This window comes from Ailuropoda melanoleuca, chromosome 20 (genome assembly GCF_002007445.2).
Source record: "Ailuropoda melanoleuca isolate Jingjing chromosome 20, ASM200744v2, whole genome shotgun sequence".
In the NCBI taxonomy this organism is placed as follows: Eukaryota; Metazoa; Chordata; class Mammalia; order Carnivora; family Ursidae; genus Ailuropoda; species Ailuropoda melanoleuca.
The window spans coordinates 15,688,113-15,706,497 of NC_048237.1; the positions used below are offsets into that span (position 1 = coordinate 15,688,113).

The 18,385-nt window shown below is 38.5% G+C and overlaps 1 long non-coding RNA gene and 1 pseudogene across 1 annotated transcript in view; one reads left to right on the forward strand and one right to left on the reverse strand.

The window, feature by feature from the left end:
- Positions 1-312: 312 nt before the first annotated feature.
- LOC117797251 overlaps positions 313-18,385 on the reverse strand; it is a 31,128-nt gene continuing 13,055 nt past the window's right edge. The window contains exons 2-3 of the long non-coding RNA XR_004622192.1: positions 6,066-6,226; positions 313-380 (exon numbers count right to left, since the gene is read on the reverse strand). This is a non-coding gene — a long non-coding RNA (uncharacterized LOC117797251). The remainder of the gene's footprint in view (positions 381-6,065; positions 6,227-18,385) is intronic.
- On the forward strand, positions 14,031-15,136 carry LOC100468771 (annotated as a pseudogene).

Here is an 18,385-nt window from a genome sequence, read left to right on the forward strand (position 1 = left end):
AAGGGCAACAAAGACATGAAGGCAGGAATGAACAGAACAAGCCCTGGGGATGGTTGGAGCTGGACTCACTTGATCAGAGTAAGATTTACATGGATGATAGCAGCAAATAGAATTAGAAAGACATGTAGGGAGTCAATTGCAAAGAACCCCAAATGCTACACTTGAGTGCTGAGCTTTAATCTACTTTTCATTCAATCCTAATTTGAATTTGCTAAAATCCAAAGGTAGCTATGAGTAGCTTGATAATCCAAGACACCTGAAATGGAGTTTGTGCTACTTACTCTCTATTTATCCCATCCAGCTCCAGTTTCTGTCCATCCTTAATGTGCTTTCTGCTCAGGGTTGCTGATTCTGTGGAGTGCATTCCTAGGCTCTCTTGCCTTCAAGACATCAGGAGAGGAGAAACCAGGGGGAAAGAAAATGTCGGTATTTCTATCCTTCACACCCTCATTGCCAAGCTATGATTTTAGTAGTGGCTTGGTTCCTTTGCTTACAGCTTATTTCGGGTGGTCCCTTTCCAGGACAATGGCTCTTACCCCAGTCTAGTAACTCCATTCCTCTTCTTGCCCCATTAGGCCTCAAGATGGCATCCTGTTCCTAGTTGCTAGATATGTTACCATTCTTTGTTACTTAGTTGTTGTTGTTTTTTTAACCTAACCACATTTTTGTCCCCTTACTCTCTATTCAGTCAACACATTCAATCCACCATCTCTTTCTTGACAGGATTCTGACTGATACAAAGCTCAACTCATTGTTCACAAAGCATCAATCATAAATGATGTCAGTCTTACACCAAAGAATTGAATTGCCCTGCACCAAAGTATGATCTCCTTCGTGAATTTCTCCATCCCTTCCCCCATGCATGTATATAGTCTACGAACAACTTAAGACAGCATGGAAAATCAGTTCATCGTATGTGCCAATTCTAGTAAATTGGTAGCAGAGGCCTATGAACGCATGCCAGGCTCTCTAAGAAAAATTTTCATGGCTGATTAATGATGTCTGCCTTGGACACAATGCCTCCATTCTGCTAATCTGTATTGCCTCATACTACCAAATGTCCTCTATACTTATAAGTTGTCACATCTCCAGTCAAGGTATTAGACATGTCATTTCAAGATCCAGTTATGTTAATGACTTCTGGCAATCCTTAGCACATTGGAGACCAGGTAGTTAGCCATGACCCTTGGAACACCTGAAACTTTACCGACCCTGGAAACTTTATTACTGAGTATTTTCTGACACATGACCTTGGCTGATACTTAGCCCCCACCCCTAACATCTTTTCCAGCCCCCTCCCTCATTAGGGCTTTTCTACCCACATCACTTAAATCAGATGCTTCCTTCCAAGGTCATGGTCAATACCAGAATCAAGATATACCAGAGAAAGAATTGCCTGAATAGCCAACACTGGTTTTAGCCATCCAAAAGTTTCCTTCATGGGCCTGTTACTTAACATTTTACTTTCTGTGTAGAAAAAAACCTTTATATTAGTTATCCCATTACTACATCACTCTGGCCAATGTTTGTGCCCTAATGCTGTATAGTCTAGGCTAACTTAGGGTCCCCATATGGAAGCTAGCCCAGCCAAATCTTTGAAACATATTTATCTGTAAGTACCTAACACAGTACAGACCTGATTTGTTTGCTGCAATTTATAATTTGTTGTTTCTAGATTTTAGGTTTCACTATGTTCTAACTAGAACTATTTTTAAGAGTTTCTGTTCAGAAATCAAATTAGTTTTTAAGTAGACTAAATTGACCATGACTTGACTTTTTTTGAAGATGTACTCAGAATTTTTCATTCACATTCAAGACTGACATCTTCTACCTTCTCTTAGAAGACATATTTAATACCATCTGGTTTGTTATGCCAAAATATTGCAGCAACATTTGAAATACAACAGACTCAGAAATCAGAAATGGGAAAAATGCTTCCACAGTCCCTGTTTCCTTCAGCGTAATGAAGTCCTGTGCATATCTTCGTAATTTTAGGTCTGAGAAGACGTGTGTTTAGTAAGTTGTGCTAGGTAGACTTGATTCATCAAAATGCTGTTGGAGGGAATAGACCTAGCATATTATTGAACTGTCCAACTATCAGAAGAGTTGAGTAGATAACAAGGAGGCTTTCAACAAAGTCATTTACAAACACATGTCTTACACCATTTGGATTGCTGATGCCTGGGAAATGATCTCTGTATTCCCTTGGCTCTCAGTCCTTCTGACAAGCCAAAATCATTGGCCTACTGCTGTTATAAATAAAAAAGTAAGAGTACTTTATGGCACTCACAAAAAAGCCTAACCAAAACACACAACATTTAATCCATTCCTAAATTTCCTGATTGATTCTGTATAAAGTCACTTATGGACACTGATTTCTGTCACTTTCAGATTTTAGGGGGAATAACATAGTATTTTCCACATTCTAGCCTTTTTTTTTTCAGCCCGAAGATAGGGAATGCTCAAGGCCAACAAATTCAGGGTAAGAATTAAGTTACTAGAGAAATTTGTGGCTAGCACTTTTGACACACTAATGCAAAAAACTAACAAAGCATAAGTGGTGTATATCTTTGCACTCAATCACCAACTGCACAGCATTTTTATAGTCTTTCTTATTCATCCGGCTGGCATACTCACTGTCTAGCAGTGGTACATTACTCTTTCTAGCACAGGTACAATGCACCTATAAGAATTAAAAAAAAAAAAAAAGAATTTGAGATCTTCTCAGATTTTATCATACCCCTGAGAAGTCTTTTATACCACCTGCCTCTAATCTCAAGTTAGTGATAACTTGCAGTGTTGGACTTACCACTTTTTGTATAAACGAGGCTTCCAGGCCTAGCATCAGGCGTTATCATTTATCTAAGGGTTTCGTAGCAACCTGACACTTTTAGCACACCTTTGGAGCCAAGAACCCATAAATGCTGGAAAATATTCGTCCATATGTATCATTCTTTGTCAAAGATAACACTAGTGGGAACGTCTTCAACAGAACTGAGGAAAAAAGATCAAGCAAAGTAGCCTGCACTCTGCTGTCTCTGCTTAATTATTAATCTTCCAAATGCCAAATGTTGTCTTAAGAGGGCAACTGAGAAAGCTGAGATATGGAGGGACAGAATGACCTATGTAGAATAGATGTTCAATGGATATTTGCTGATTAAATCAAGAGATGCTATAAGAAAGAGAACAAAGAGGTATTCGTTTCCTAATGCTACCCTAACAAAGTACCACAAGCTGGGTAGCTTAAAACAACAGAAATTTATTATCTCACAGTTGTGGAGGCTGGAAGTTCAAAATCAAAGTGTCAGCAGAGCCATCTTTCTCTCAGACTCTAGGTAGAATCCTTGCCTCTTTATAGCTTCTGTGGTGCTCATCAACTCTTGATGTCCCTTGGCATGCAGCTACCTCTCTCAGTCTCTACCTCTAACATTATACCGTCTTTTTCCATGTGCGTCTCTGTTTCCACAGGGAATTTTCCCCCCCTTTTACCCATCCTGATCACCTCACTTGATTATTTCTGCAAAGACCCTAATTCCAAGATCACATTCAGAAGCAGCGGGAGTTAGGACTTCCACAAATCCTTTTAGTGGACGCAGTTCCCCACCCACAACACAAGAGTAGGGAAAATGAACACGGAATAGCAATATTGCTTAGAATGCTTCTGAAAATAATTCTGAATACTGATGCGTTAACTACAGTAATGCTTTCTAAACTCATGCATTTAGGTTGAGTCACTTAAGTGTTTCCTCTGTTGTCTTTTTCTCCTGACTTTCCACTCTTCAGGTAATTTTTTTCCGCTTGCTACTGGCAATGTTTTCTAATCATTACAACCAATGGTCATTAGTTTCCACCTACTTACATTTTCTTCCGCTTTATAGATCTTCTCACCACTCACTTCCCATGCACCACAGTGCTTATTTTTTTGTTCTCTAAAGCAAAGTGGTATCAAATTATTGAGGTACAAACTGAAGGATCACACCTGTATTTTTGCGTACATTAAGAATTATTATCTGATCCATCATGAGATATTTTCTACTAATCCCAGTCCTGGTGCTAGTCATTAGTGTGGATTCTATATAAAAACCAATCACCTGGGTAGTTATCCTTTACCTTGTCCTTTCTCCTGAACTTGGTACATACTTTTGCAACTACTTAGACATTCCAAAATTACTCCTTTAGCAAATATTAATTAAAATCCTAGCATGCCCGAAGTCAGACTTGTCATCTATACTTCAAAACTCATATCTCATTTCCTGAGCAGTATATTTCCATTAGAGGCAAACATCTTCTAAATAAAGCAAACTAGAAAGTTCAAAGCCACTTTGGACTCCTTTGTCTTCAACATTCAATTTGTCTCCAAATCATGTCATTCTCTCTCTAAATCTTTTTCTACTTTGTTCATCTGCATTCTCATCACCTGTATCACTTTTTATTGGTTGTTACCATTGTATAAATCTTTATTCTCCTGCATTGCCATAAGGTTTTTGGTGACAGAAATCATACTGGAATCACCCATAAGGAAAAGATCAGGGTCATGTGCATAGAGTATAAAGTTAACCGGGATGCACATCATTAGGGCAAAAAAGAAACTGAAGATACAAGCAGATGTAAATTGTACTGAAAGATTTTTAATAACAGAACCTATTTAGAAGCGTGATGTTATGGGGCACCTGGGTGGCAAAGTTGCTTAAGTGTCCAAGTCTTGGTTTTGGCTCAGGTTGTGATCTCAGGGTCATGAGATCAAGCCCCACATTGGGCTCCACGTTCAGCACAGAGTCTGCTTGAGATTCTCTCCCTCACCCTGCCCCTGTTATACCACTTAGCACCCTTCTTCCACTACTCTTACTCCAACTATCTTTTGAAAATAGTAATTCTGCTCACATAATCTTTTCTATACTTCCCTAAGGTACCTGATGATCCCAGAAGTGTCAGTTTTGAAACCGTGAACGGTTGAATAGCTCTATTACTGTTATTCTGGTCATGAAGTAACAAAAGCAGCTGCTGAAATCCACTGTTTGGCTAATCAGTTATTGCTCTATTAGCCAGAAACCTATTATCTTCATAAAGCTATAAGTTCATTCACTGGACTCAAGAAAACCATTAAAAATAATATCGAAAATGTCTGAGTCTTTGACAAACTTTGAAAATGACCCACATCAAGATTGACCTTAATGTGTCACATGGGCAGCCAAAAACAGGAAATCAATAATAGAGTATTTTTACATATTTTTAAACTTCATTTTAACCTGATACCTTTATCTTTTCAGGTGTTCTTGATATGTGTCTCTGGATGTTTGACTATATTCTGCACTTTAAATATTTCATTGAGGACACCTGACATAATTCAGAGCTCCTGTAAGTCTCTAGGGTCTATTTTACAACCTCTTTCTTACCAAACAATCTAGCTGGAAAGGAAGGCTAGATGGACTATTTTGTCATCAGTGTGATAGCAAATAAATACCCGAGTGAGACAAATGACAGCATAAAATATTTTCATGAAACACTCTGCCCATAACAGTCTATGCTGGCTTGCTTTCCTTACCATTTTAAATGTCACCTCCTCTGTTTCTCTGTGTAAGAACCTCAGCAACACATTATTGAACCCAACCCAACAATTACATTCCAATGGCAATTTAAACCTTCAAAAGAACTTTTGCATGTTTATTTCACTATCAAAACTATCCTATCAGAGTTAAATCAAGATATCAGAGCTATAAGCTATAACGAAATAAGTTTAATACAGGCATCAAAGTCTACAAAGAAGTGATAGGAGCTGGGCAAATGAAGGTCTGGAAGCGGAAAATAAGAGGATTGAGTAGAAAATAATCACTACTCATATTAGCCAGTTCATGTGACAGGAGGGAACTTAAGGGAAATTCAACAACTATACAGATTCTATGATCTACGTCTTCTGTGGAAATATCTTCTTTGGGGAAGTTTCTCCCTCTGTGGAAATCGTATTTGTGGGCCCGGAACCTAGTGCCTTGTAGAAGTCTCGGGACCTGGCCAGTAGCGAGGAAAATGAGCAGAATGCAAAGCCGAAACTACAGATCCTTGGTACTCACCAAACACCTTTGTGTCTGTGCATCACTGTCTGTCTCTCCCAATCTTCCAAAATACCTCTGCTTCGCTTCTACCTTCCAAATTTCATGTGAGTTTCTCTTTTGATTCGCAGTAACTTGGAACCATGCAGGAGAGGTGATTCAGGTAAATGTAGTTCTCCGCCCTGGACAGAAGCAGAGATGCCAAGTCAGTGTTATTGTGTTAAGATGTCAGAATCAGATTTTGTTACCCCATTCTTAGATGAGGAAATTGAGACATGGTTTGTGATGGGGTTTGGAACAGGCTGCTCTAGAATGTGCCATTTTGACATGTGCATTATTTGAGGTAAAGGCTATCAAGGCCTGACACACTCAAGAAAACCTTTTCAGTTTCCCCTTAACTACATAAAAGATAGGGAACCTATACCTAGAAGACAGCTATTACCAAAGATAACTTTTATTTTTACACAAGAAAGACTTATCCATATGGCATGGCAAATATTTGTCTACCAAACATTTGCTCTTTCCATCTTCCTGTGAATTGTATTCCTTCTCTTTAAATACCCAGACCCCCACCCTTCCTCCTTAGCTCTTGATGGCATATAAGCCTCAATTGCCTGACTCTCTTTGACCCTCTCCTGTCTATGTGAAGCTCCCATAAATACAAAATTAAATTTGTTTTTCTCCTGTTAATTCGTCTTATTTCAATTTAATTAATAGGCCAGCCAAAGAACCAAGAAGGAAAGAAGGGAAAAGTTTTCCTCCCCTACTCTTGTTTAAACTTACTTGGCTGATAAAGATAGATTCATTTAAACAGATACTGCATGAAAGAAAAAATCCAAATGGCTAATAAGCATATTTTATATCAATGATTTTTAAAAATCTGATTTCACTAATCCCAAAAGTAGAAAAAATTAAAAATTCTGACAATAGCAAGTATTGTTGACAAATAGGTGCAACTTTGGAAAACAGTTTTCTATTATCTGGGAAAACCAAAGATACCCTCTCCTATGTCTCAACAATCTCCCTCATACATATAATATACTCTAGATAAACACAGGAACACCAGTGTATATATATATAAATGCTCACAGCAGTATTATTTATATTAACCTAAAATTGGAAATGACCCAAATGTCCATTTACAAAAGAATAAATAAACTGACATCCTCATACAACAGAATACTGCACAGCAAGGAAAATTAATGGATTAGAGTTATACAGAAAAAGCATGGATTAATCTATAAGCACGATAATAAAATAATCCTTGGGCTTTTTTAGAGCTTAAATGTTTAACCCTCAGACTCTGTGCAGTAACAAAATACATATAATGCTTAATGTTTGTGCAATTCAACACCTTATTTTAAAAATCTAGGACAAAATACATCTTTGAATCAATGCATTTTCATGATGCACAAAATTATCATTAACCTCCCAAATCTGCATAATGGGTCTCCTCTCATGTGGCTCAGCTGTTTAAAAGCAGGTCAAATCCATTTTGGTACTTACACATCCAATGAAATGCCTTATAAACCAAAGTAGAAAGCATTAAAAGAAATTCCTTTTAAAGTCCTGTTCTCAAATCCCAAATGGCTGTATGGTAGGTAGTACTGAAACAAAGTATACAGATTCTCTCCAGGCATACAGAGAATATCCATAAGAATTGACTCTAGTTTTGATGTGCCATCTGGAAGCCCTTTCCTGGGTCAGTGCACCCATTCCCCATCCGTTAGCACCCTTCTCAGCAGAACTGTCCTCAGATGATGAGAGTCACTTTGCCTTAAGATGATTGGGACATTACACCCCACCCACCCTAAGGGTCAGGGTAGCTGGCCGATAGAAGGACATAACAGCCCCCTTGTCTTTGGGAAGGACAAGTTCTATGACAACATTCACACTCCAAGCTCCTGTGGGATTAAACCAAGGTTATACTTCTGAAACACACCTTTGCTTGGCTTCCTCTTCTTTATTATGTTTCCCTCCCTCCCTTACAGGTTTCTCTAGAGAACACTCCCTCTGTAAATAACTTGCACAAGAATCTCATGCTTCTAGAAACCCTACCTAAGACAGATGGTACCGAAGTAGACCTAAGGGAGATAAAGAATGTAAAGTAGGATAAGGGAGAATTTTTTAAGAGTGGACCCTCGCCTTGTTCCTCAATTTAATAATATGGAAAGAGATTCTGAAGTTGGTTTAAATATGCTGATGGGATGGCTCTTCAAAGCTTGAAAAAAGGGAAGCCTCTAAACCCACATTACATGTATGCCAGAATTGCTGTGACAGGCTGTGGAGGAAGAAATCAACGGGCTCAGAGAAATAGGCATGCTCAAACAGCACTATCATATAATCAAAAAACCCACCAGCTGACTGTGTTTCTAGACATCCAGAAAACACTCCATTGCCAAGGCAATAAGGAATGCTCAGATGAGAGGTCACCAGCATCAGTGAAAAGTTCAAGTGTGGTAGTACTCTGCAGACCAGTACTGATAATCAGAGACACTGCTGTGGAACTGGGCCCCTTAACAGCAATAGGGATAATAGCAATCCAAACTAGGAAAAGCCAAAAGATACCCCTTATCCCTCATAGATGAGGTGGACATAATTACTCAAAATGGAGAACAAACTGGAATGGCAGCCAGGAGATCCTGATTCAAAGGGATTTATAGATATGGCTCACGTACCCTTCTTACATATTCCTAGAGGCAAGAAGTTGGATAGCCAACAAGAGTGTTGCATACATAATCAAAACAAATCAAGAAAGGATGAGCTGAAGGCTGAGATCTGGCCTCCATGAACAGTCACAATCCTTTGCCCCATCTCCAGACCCAAGCCAGCTCTCTGACCCTGAATCCCTCTATTGAAAAAGAGCCTGTTCCCCTTGAAGAAGGCCCTACAACATCATAGCCAAGACACAAAGTAGTGATTCCTCCAGACTTTCCATCAAAGAACCATCCAGCTCTTTCTTATTATTTGAATAACCCCATATAAATTAAAGAAATTAATTTTTAAATTTTTAAATTTTATGTTATTTTAAATTTCATTTTATTTAAATTCAATTAATTAGCATATAGTGTATGACTAGTTTCAGAAGTAGAGTTCAGTGATTCATCAATTGTATATAACACCCAGTGCTCATCACATCATGTGCCCTCCTTTATGCCCATCACCCAGTTACCCCTTTCCCCCACCCACCTCCACTCCGGCAACCCTAGTTTATTTCCTATAGTTAAGACTCTCTTATGGTTTGTCTCCTCTGGTTTGTCTTATTTTTCTTTTCTCTCCCTTCCCCTATGATCCTCTTAAATTCCACATACGAGTGAAATCATATGATAATTGTCTTTTTCTGATTGACTTATTTCACTCAGCATAATACCCTCCAGTTCCATCCATGTCATTGCCAATGGGAAGATTTCATTTTTGATGGCTGAGTAGTATTCCATTGTATATATATACCACAGCTTCTTTATCCATTCATCTGTCAGTGGACATCTGGGCTCCTTCCATAGTTTGGCTATTGTAGACACTGCTGCTATAAACATTGGACTGCAGGTGTCCCTTCAGATCACTGTGTTTATATCTTTCAGGTAAATACCTAATAGTGCAATTGCTGGGTCATAGGGTAGCTCAATTTTTAACCTCTTGAGGAACCTCCATACTGTTTTCCAGAGTGGTTGTACCAGCTTGCCTTCCCACCAGCAGTGTAAGAGCGTTCCCCTTTCTCCACATCCTCACCAACACTTGTTGTTTCCTGTCTTGTTAATTTTGGCCATTCTTACTGGTGTGAGGTAGTATCTCATTGTGGTTTTGATTCGTATTTCCGAGGCCGAGAGATGTTGAGCATTTTTTCATGTGTTTGTTGGCCATTTATATATTTTCTTTGGAGAAATGTCTGTTCATGTCTTCTGCCCATTTCTTGACTACATTCTTTGTTTTTTTGGGTGCTGAGTTTGATAAGTTCTTTATGGATTTTGGATACTAGCCCTTTATCTGATAAGACATTTGCAAATATCTTCTCCCATTCTGTGGGTTCTCTTTTGGTTTTGTTGACAGTTTCCTTTTCTGTGCAAGTTTTTTATCTTGGTGAAGTCCCAATAGTTCATTTTTGCTTTTGTTTCCTTGCCTTAGCATGTCTAGCAAGAAGTTGCTGTGGCTGAGGTCAGAGGTTGCTGCCTGTGTTCTCCTCTAAGATTTNCTCCTCTAAGGGGTGGCTTCCTGTCTCACATTGAGGTCTTTCATCCATTCTGAATTTATTTTTGTGGATGGTGTAAGAAAGTGGTCCAGTTTCATTCTTCTGCATGTGGTTGTCCAGTTCTCCCAACCCCATTTGTTGAAGAGAATGTCTTTTTTCCATTGGATATTCTTTCCTGCTTTGTCAAATATTAATTGAACATAGAGTTGAGGGTCCATTTCTCTATTCTGTTCCATTGATCTATGTGTCTGTGTTTGTGCCAGTACCATACTGTCTTGATGATTACAGCTGTGCAATATAGCTTGAAGTCCAGAATTGTGACACCACCAGTTTTGGTTTTCTTTTTCAACATTCCTTTGGCTGTTCAGGGTCTTTTCTGGTTCCATACAAATTTTAAGATTGTTTGTTCTAGCTCTGTGGAAAATGTTGATGGTATTTTGATAGGGATTGCATTGAATGTGTAGATTGCTCTGGGTAGCATAGACATTTTAACAATATTTGTTCTTCCAATTCATGAGCATGGTATATTTTTCCATTTCTTTGTGTCTTCCTCAATTTCTTTCATAAGTGTTCCATAATTTTCAGAGTACAGATCCTTTACCTCTTTGGTTAGGTTTATTCCTAGGTATCTTATGGGTTTTGGTGCAACTGTAAATGGGATCGACTCTTTAATTTCTCTTTCTTCTGTGTCCTTGCTAGTGTATAGAAATGCAACTGATTTCTGTGCATTGATTTTATATCCTGCCGCTTTGCTGAATTCCTGTATGAGTTCTAGCAAGAAGTTAAACTTATTTTTAAAATCCTTCTATTCACCAGTGGTCTCCCTGGTGAATTCTACCAAACATTTAATGAAGAAATGATACCAAATTTACACAAATTTTTCCAGAAAATTGAAGAGGAGAGAATACTTCCCAAATATCAAAACCAAAAACTAATAACCAAGGGCTCAAAAGGCCATTAAAGCCCCCCTATTAGAGTAGGGGTCTGTGGAAGTTGGGACATAAATGGATTCTTGGACTAAGGTCAACCTGCAATGAGTCCACTGAGTCCACAGACACACCCAGTGCTATTTTCTGAGTTCCCAAATGTATAAGTGGACTGGCCATACTCAGACACAGATACTACCCTCATATAGACTCCTTTGTCCATAAATAAAACTACTATACTAATGAAAGTAAAGTGGAGACCCCTGAAATTGCCACTCTCCATTTTCAGCTAAGACAGTGAAACAAAAATATAATACATCCTAGGTAGAATAGTAGACAGTAGCATCACCCTCAATGGAGTAAGCAGTGCAGAAGTGATAGCCCCATCATATTTCCATTTAATTCATCAGTATGTCCTCTGCAAACAGCAGTCTGGATCATAGCATATGACAATTAACTAATGCCACCTTAAACTAAGTAGAAGCCTCAACTGCAGTTAATGTACCAGATGTGATGTCATTACAAGCAGATTTTTAACATAGCCTCTGGTATGTCTGAATTGAGCTGGCAGATATTTCTTTTCCATTCCCATGGAGTAGGAGAATCAAAAATAGTTCTTATATACATTGGATGAACAATACTATGCATTCACAGTTTCATTCCAGGGCTATTTACTCTCCTGCTTTGGGTCACAATATTCTCTTCCTTATCATGAGCAAGAAAAGACTCAAGAAAAAAAAGGAAGTAGGGCACGTAGGTGGCTCAGTCAGTTGGGCATCTGCCTTCAGCTCAGGTCATGATCTCGGGGTCCTGGGATCAAGCCCCAGGTCACACTCTCTGCTCAGGGGGGGGAGTCTGGTTCTCCTTCTCACTCTCTGTCTGCGCTCTCCCTCTCTCTCTTTCTCTCTCTCTCTCTCTATCAAATAAATAAAATCTTTAAAAAACAAAAAAGAAGTAAGCTCTGGTACAAACAGAAAGCATGACCACCTGGAGCTGTCAGCACATCCCCTACTTACTCAACTTTTGATGTTTCATGCTTACCTTGTATGCATGTTGAGTCTTACTGACTCCCATGTGTCCTGTGTCCCCCAGAACTCCCTGCTCATGGAACACCACAAACACTATACGCAGTGGACTTGCACACTGCATTTATTTCCTCTGCTCCCACACATATTCCACTGTCCCAACAGACTTTACTTACAAAACATAAGTGCAAAGATAAAATTTTTAAGAATTCCAAGATGGCAACAGAGCATTAAACCAAGCACAAGACCCTTCTGAGCACTGGAGCCTCATGCAACTGTACAGGTCACACTCTGCTGAAGCCAGCCCCGCTAAAATGATGTTTTGTGGAAATTTTAATGAATGAATGCATGAATGAATCTCACTAAAAAAGAAAAAAAGGGAAGAAATTCAGATTGATAGAATGATGAGTTTTTTTTTCATCTATCAACTTATCAAATGTATTTTTTCAATGATAACACCTGTAGGGGTGAAGGTACAGTTAAAGTGTGAATTATTGGGCCACACTGGCAGACTGTTTCTACTTTTCTGCTATAAAGATTCTTAGCAGGGTTCACATTCTTTAACATAGCAATTCTACTTATGGAAATCTAATCTAAGGAAATATTTCAAAGTTCCGAACAGATGTATATTGAATCATGTTTATTGTAGCATTATTTTTAAGAAGGGAAAATCAGAGACACCCCTAATGCCTAAGAGTGGGGGACTAATTAGAAAAAGCTTAATATTTTTATATGAAAAATATTAGGTCATCATATAAAGCAGCTGTATTAAAAATATTTGTTGCAAAAAATATTTCTTACTGTGTAAAATACCTCATAATATTATTTAATGGAAAGATAGAAAATTATTATAATTCTGTTTTAATAAATAAACATACACAATATAGAAATATATATAATAAAATATAATAGTTATTTATTATATGACTACATAATTCATTAAAACAGAATTATATATTATATATAATATATATTATATATGACATCTATGTTTTAATGATTAAGAGGATTTCAGGAGAACATTAATAGTGCTGGCCCTAGTAGTGGGATTACAAGCGATTTAGCTTCTTTATATGTTTCCCACTTCTTCCTTGTACCATCCTTAACTTCTTTTGAAATTAAAAAAAAAACCAAACCACATTAAATATCAATCAGAGGGAAAGTTTCAAATTAATTTTAAGCATTTTAGAACTTTAATAGTACTGTTATGCATTCACCTGTGTCTGGTACATTTTTCATAATTCGTGTTTCTCTTTATCCTTTCAATTGCTTTGTGAAATCAATTGCTCTTAGCTCATGCTATCAAGCCTAAAAGAGGGAGACAGAATGGTGTGAAGATAATAATGGTTATATTGACCAAAAAAAAAAAAAAAAAAAAAAAAACCCANAGAATAGCCAGACACTCAAACAGCCTGTACCTTTGCTATTTTTACTTATGTACAGAACTGAAATTTCAATTGATCCTTGAGGCTTTAGCCCAACACTTCTTATCCTGTTTCTCTAGGAGATGAACTCTGGCACAACTGACACAGTCAGGTACTTGAAACACTATAGAAATGGCCTCAAGGATGCTATTGCTGCTGTTGTACATAATTATTTCTTCTGAAGTTATCAGTATGTTTTCACAGGATTTTAAATAGTATTTATTCTTTTACATTTTCTAGTTTTGTTTATGTTTCAAGGTTAGGAAAAAATACATCATATCAATATCATGAATTGATCAATACTTGAATATTCATGACAAAGATATACAAACATACATTCCTATTCATAGAAATCCAAATGTTCCCTTTCTGCCCGTGGACACCACCAAGGAGGCATCGTTAAAGTCTCTCCTCCCACTGCCGTCATGTCTAAGCCAGAGTCTCCCAAAGGACATGAACATCTGCAGAAGCTCTTCATTAGAGGTTTGAGCTTTGAAACAGCTGATGAAGAGTCCGAGGAGCCATTCTGAGCACTGGGGAACACTTACAGACTGCGCGGTCATGAGAGAGCCAAACACCAAGCGCTCCAAAGGCCTTGGGTTTCTCGCATAGGCCACTGTGGATGAGGTGGATGCAGCCATGAATCCAAGGCCACATGAGGTGGACAGAAGAGTTGTGGGCTGTCTCAAGAGAAGTTTCTCAAAGACCTGGTACCCACTGAACTGTGAAGAAGATTTGTGTTGGTGGCATTAAAGAAGACACTGAAGAACGTCACGTGAGAGACTATTTTGATCAGAACGGGAAAACTGGCGTGGCTGAAATCATGACTGACCGAGGCAGTGGTAAGAAGAGAGACTTTGCTTTTATAACACTTGAAGATCATGACTCTGTAGATGAGATTGTCATTAAGAAGTACCGTACTGTGAATGGCCACATCTAAGCAGGGTGAAAGCCCTATCTAAGCAAGAGATGGCTAGTACTTCGTCCAGCCAAAGAGGTCAAAGTGGTTTGGGAAACTTTGCTGGTGGTCGTGGAGGTAGTTTTGGTGGGAATGACAACTTTGGTCATGGAGGAAACATCAGTGGGCGAGGTGGCNACGGTGAAAGCCCTATCTAAGCAAGAGATGGCTAGTACTTCGTCCAGCCAAAGGGGTCAAAGTGGTTTGGGAAACTTTGCCGGTGGTCGTGGAGGTAGTTTTGGTGGGAATGACAACTTTGGTCATGGAGGAAACATCAGTGGGCGAGGTGGCTTTGGTGGCAGTCAAGGTGGTGGTGGATATGGTGGCAGCAGGGATGGCTATAACAGATTTGGTAATGATGGAAGCAACTTTGGAGGTGGTGGAAGTTATGATGATTTTGGCTATCAGCATAGTCAATCTGCAAATTTTGGACCCATGAACAGAGGAAATTCTGGAGGCCGAAGCTCTGGCCCCTGTGGTGGTGGAGGCCAATACTTTGCCAAACCATGAAACCAACGTGGTTCAGGTGGTTCCAGCAGCATCAAGAGCTATGGCAGTGGCAGAAGGTTTTAATCACTGCCAGGAAAAAGGCTCAGCAGGAGAGGAGAGTCAGAGAAGTAATAGGGAAGCTATGCACTATGACAGGTTTGTGAACACATCCAAGCACAGTGGTGGCAGGGCCTAGCTGCTACAAAGAACACATGTTTTAGACAATATTCATGCGCAGGGGCAAAAAACTCGAGGACTGTATTTGTGACTAATTGTATAACAGGTTATTTTAGCTTCTGTTCTGTGAAAAGTGTAAAGCGTTCCAACAAAGGATTTTAATGTAGATTTTTTTTTTGCATGCATGCATGCTGTTGATTGCTAAACGTAATAGTCTGATCATAATGCTGAATTTCTAACTCTCTATTTAATTAATAAGAAAAGCAGTGAATCTAATCTCTTAACTTATTCAAGCCAATGACAATAACTGCCTACAGAAAACAGTTTGTAAATTATTTTGTAATGAGCTTTGTGTTTGAACTTTTTACTGAATAGAGAATGCATTATCTTCTCTTTCTTAAATAGATAAACACTTCAAGTGAAAAGACTCAAACTGAAAATATTTAGGTCACAATGACCTATACTTTCCTGGACTGATTCAATTAACAGAAAGTTTATATCCTCACAGAAAAGCATCTCCCTGTGTTGCCCTTCCACACATCAAGCTTGGGAGATTTACATCAACCCAAGATTCTCAAGGCTGGCGATAACCCTCAAGATCATTGAGTAAATCAGTTCTCAAACAGACCCACTTATGTTGTGGTTCTAGTGGTTCTTTGTGAAATAAGTAAAATAAAGACAAAATAACGTGTTTCATAAAGCTAATTTCATTTAATTTGGATTCATGTTCTTTAATCTCAGAAAATACCCCTTCAATGTTTTTGATATTAAAATGTCTTTTTTATGAAAAGGTAATTAAAATTAAGTGGCTGATTTTGCTTCTTTTTTATGTTCTTACTGAAAAATAGGTGATTCTGCCTTAGTTTTCCTAGGAAATTCTTTGTTCCATGTCTAAAGTCCAAGATTGGGTCAACAAAGAGCTTGTTCCTGCCCAAGCCTGAGGCAGCTGGGGAACAAATACCTGTGGGATGTGATGGGCGGTGAACTGCTTTAGAGGCAAAGGGGTTACAATTTGAAGGCTGCATAACTTTAAAGAAATTACTTAATCTAGTTGAGTATTTTATTTCTTCACCTGTACCAGCTTAACTAACATTACCTTTGTCTTGCATTGTTGTAAAAATCAGAAAATGAGTGGTTGGCTGATTCTCTAACAGTTCAATGCAAATGCCACCTTCCAAAAAGACCTTACTTGCTCTACCTTATCAAATGTGCACCCTCTTCTTACCCATTCACCCAGCCATTCTCTATCCCAATCAGGGTACTTATCATTCTCTGGACTCATTTTATTTTCCCAACCAAAATATAAGATTCAAGAGAGAAGGGACTGAGTCTGTCCCATCTCTGCTGCATCCCCAGCAATTAAGTATATAGGCTAAACATGGTAGCACTCAATAAATACTCACTGACTATAGAATAAGTAGAAAGCATTTGAGACAAAACAAGACTCAATAAATGTTAGTTTCCTAATTCAAACTGAGGGGGAAAAACCCATCTCCCTAAAATGTCACATGGTCTTCATTCTCTGAAGCCATCAGAACCCATCCCAACACATAAGGTACCTCTCTTTCCAAAATATATATTCCCAAGTGGGAAGTAATTCTTTAGATAACTGTTATTTGATAAGGTCATCTTTATTTCAGAACTGGCTACAGGAAGAATGACTATACGATGGCAAACTCAAACTGGGCTTTGGATGAATATTTAATTTATTGAATAAAGAGAATGCCTAATCTTCAGGATTCACATGGATTGCCAGGGAAATGTCATTTAAAGCCTTCCATTTTAAGACCATGTATAGTATCTGGTAATAGCTTGTATTAATTTGCATTTCAAATCAGTATTGAAAAGTCTCACCAGGCAGCCATCTTCAGCTAAATAATCTTATTCTGATAAAAGCTACCATTAAGGAGCAAAATGTTTAGCCTAACACAAACATGCTAAATACTAATATTAAAAGGAAAAGGAAGAAAGGAAGGTAGGAAGGAAGGAATGAGTGAATGATGGAAGGACAGATAGAAAAGAGAGGAAACATGTTGCCTCTGAGTAAAAACCATAAATAAGGAAATTAAAGACTCTCTACATCCCAGAAACCAAGACCTCAGGGAAGGTCTTATATACTTGAGATACCAGAAATGGACTTTCCTGAGGAAGCTAAGGCTCCAGCCCAAGAGAGAAGGGTTTTTGGCCACAGTGCAAATATACGTGTCTGGAAAAAGGAAACAAAAAGCTAAGTAAGATAATCCCGGACTTCATCTTGGCTGTTATTCATTATTCACTTTAAGTACTAAGTTAGTACCTATATTTCAGAGATCAGCAGTCATTAACATACAACATGCCAAAGCTCCAACTCTTTTCCTTTGGCAAGAAGAGTGTCCCATGCAGCTGTGGGAAGTCGTGGGGGAAATGGGCCAGTAGCACTGGTGGAAACACAAGCCAAAACATGCTGGGCTGAAGCCTATAGAATGTGGTGCTACAAAAATAGACACATGGACCAATGGAACAGAATAGAGACTCCAGAAATGGACCCTCGACTTTATGGGCAACTAATCTTTGACAAAGTAGGAAAAAATATCCAGTGGAAAAAAGACAGCCTCTTCAATAAATGGTGCTGGAAAATTGGACAGCTACATGCAAAAGAATGAAACTTGACCACTCTCTCACACCATACACAAAAATAAACTCCAAATGGATGAAAGACCTCGATGTGAGACAGGAATCCATCAAAATCCTAGAGGAGAACATAGGCAGCAACCTCTACGACATCGGCCACAGCAACCTTTTTTCATGACACATCTCCAAAGGCAAGAGAAACAGAAGAAAAAATGAACTCGTGGGACTTCATGAAGATAAAAAGCTTCTGCACAGCCAAGGAAACAGTCCAAAAAACTAAGAGGCAGCCCACAGAATGGGAGAAGATATTTGCAAATGACACTACAGATAAAAGACTGGTATCCGAGATCTACAAAGAACTTCTCAAACTCAATACATGAGAAACAAATAATCAAATCAAAAAATGGGCAGAAGATATGAACAGACACTTTACCAATGAAGACATAAAAATGGTAACAGACACATGAAAAAATGTTCAAAATCATTAGCCATCAGGGAAATTCAAATCAAAACCACATTGAGATACCACCTTATGCCAGTTAGAAT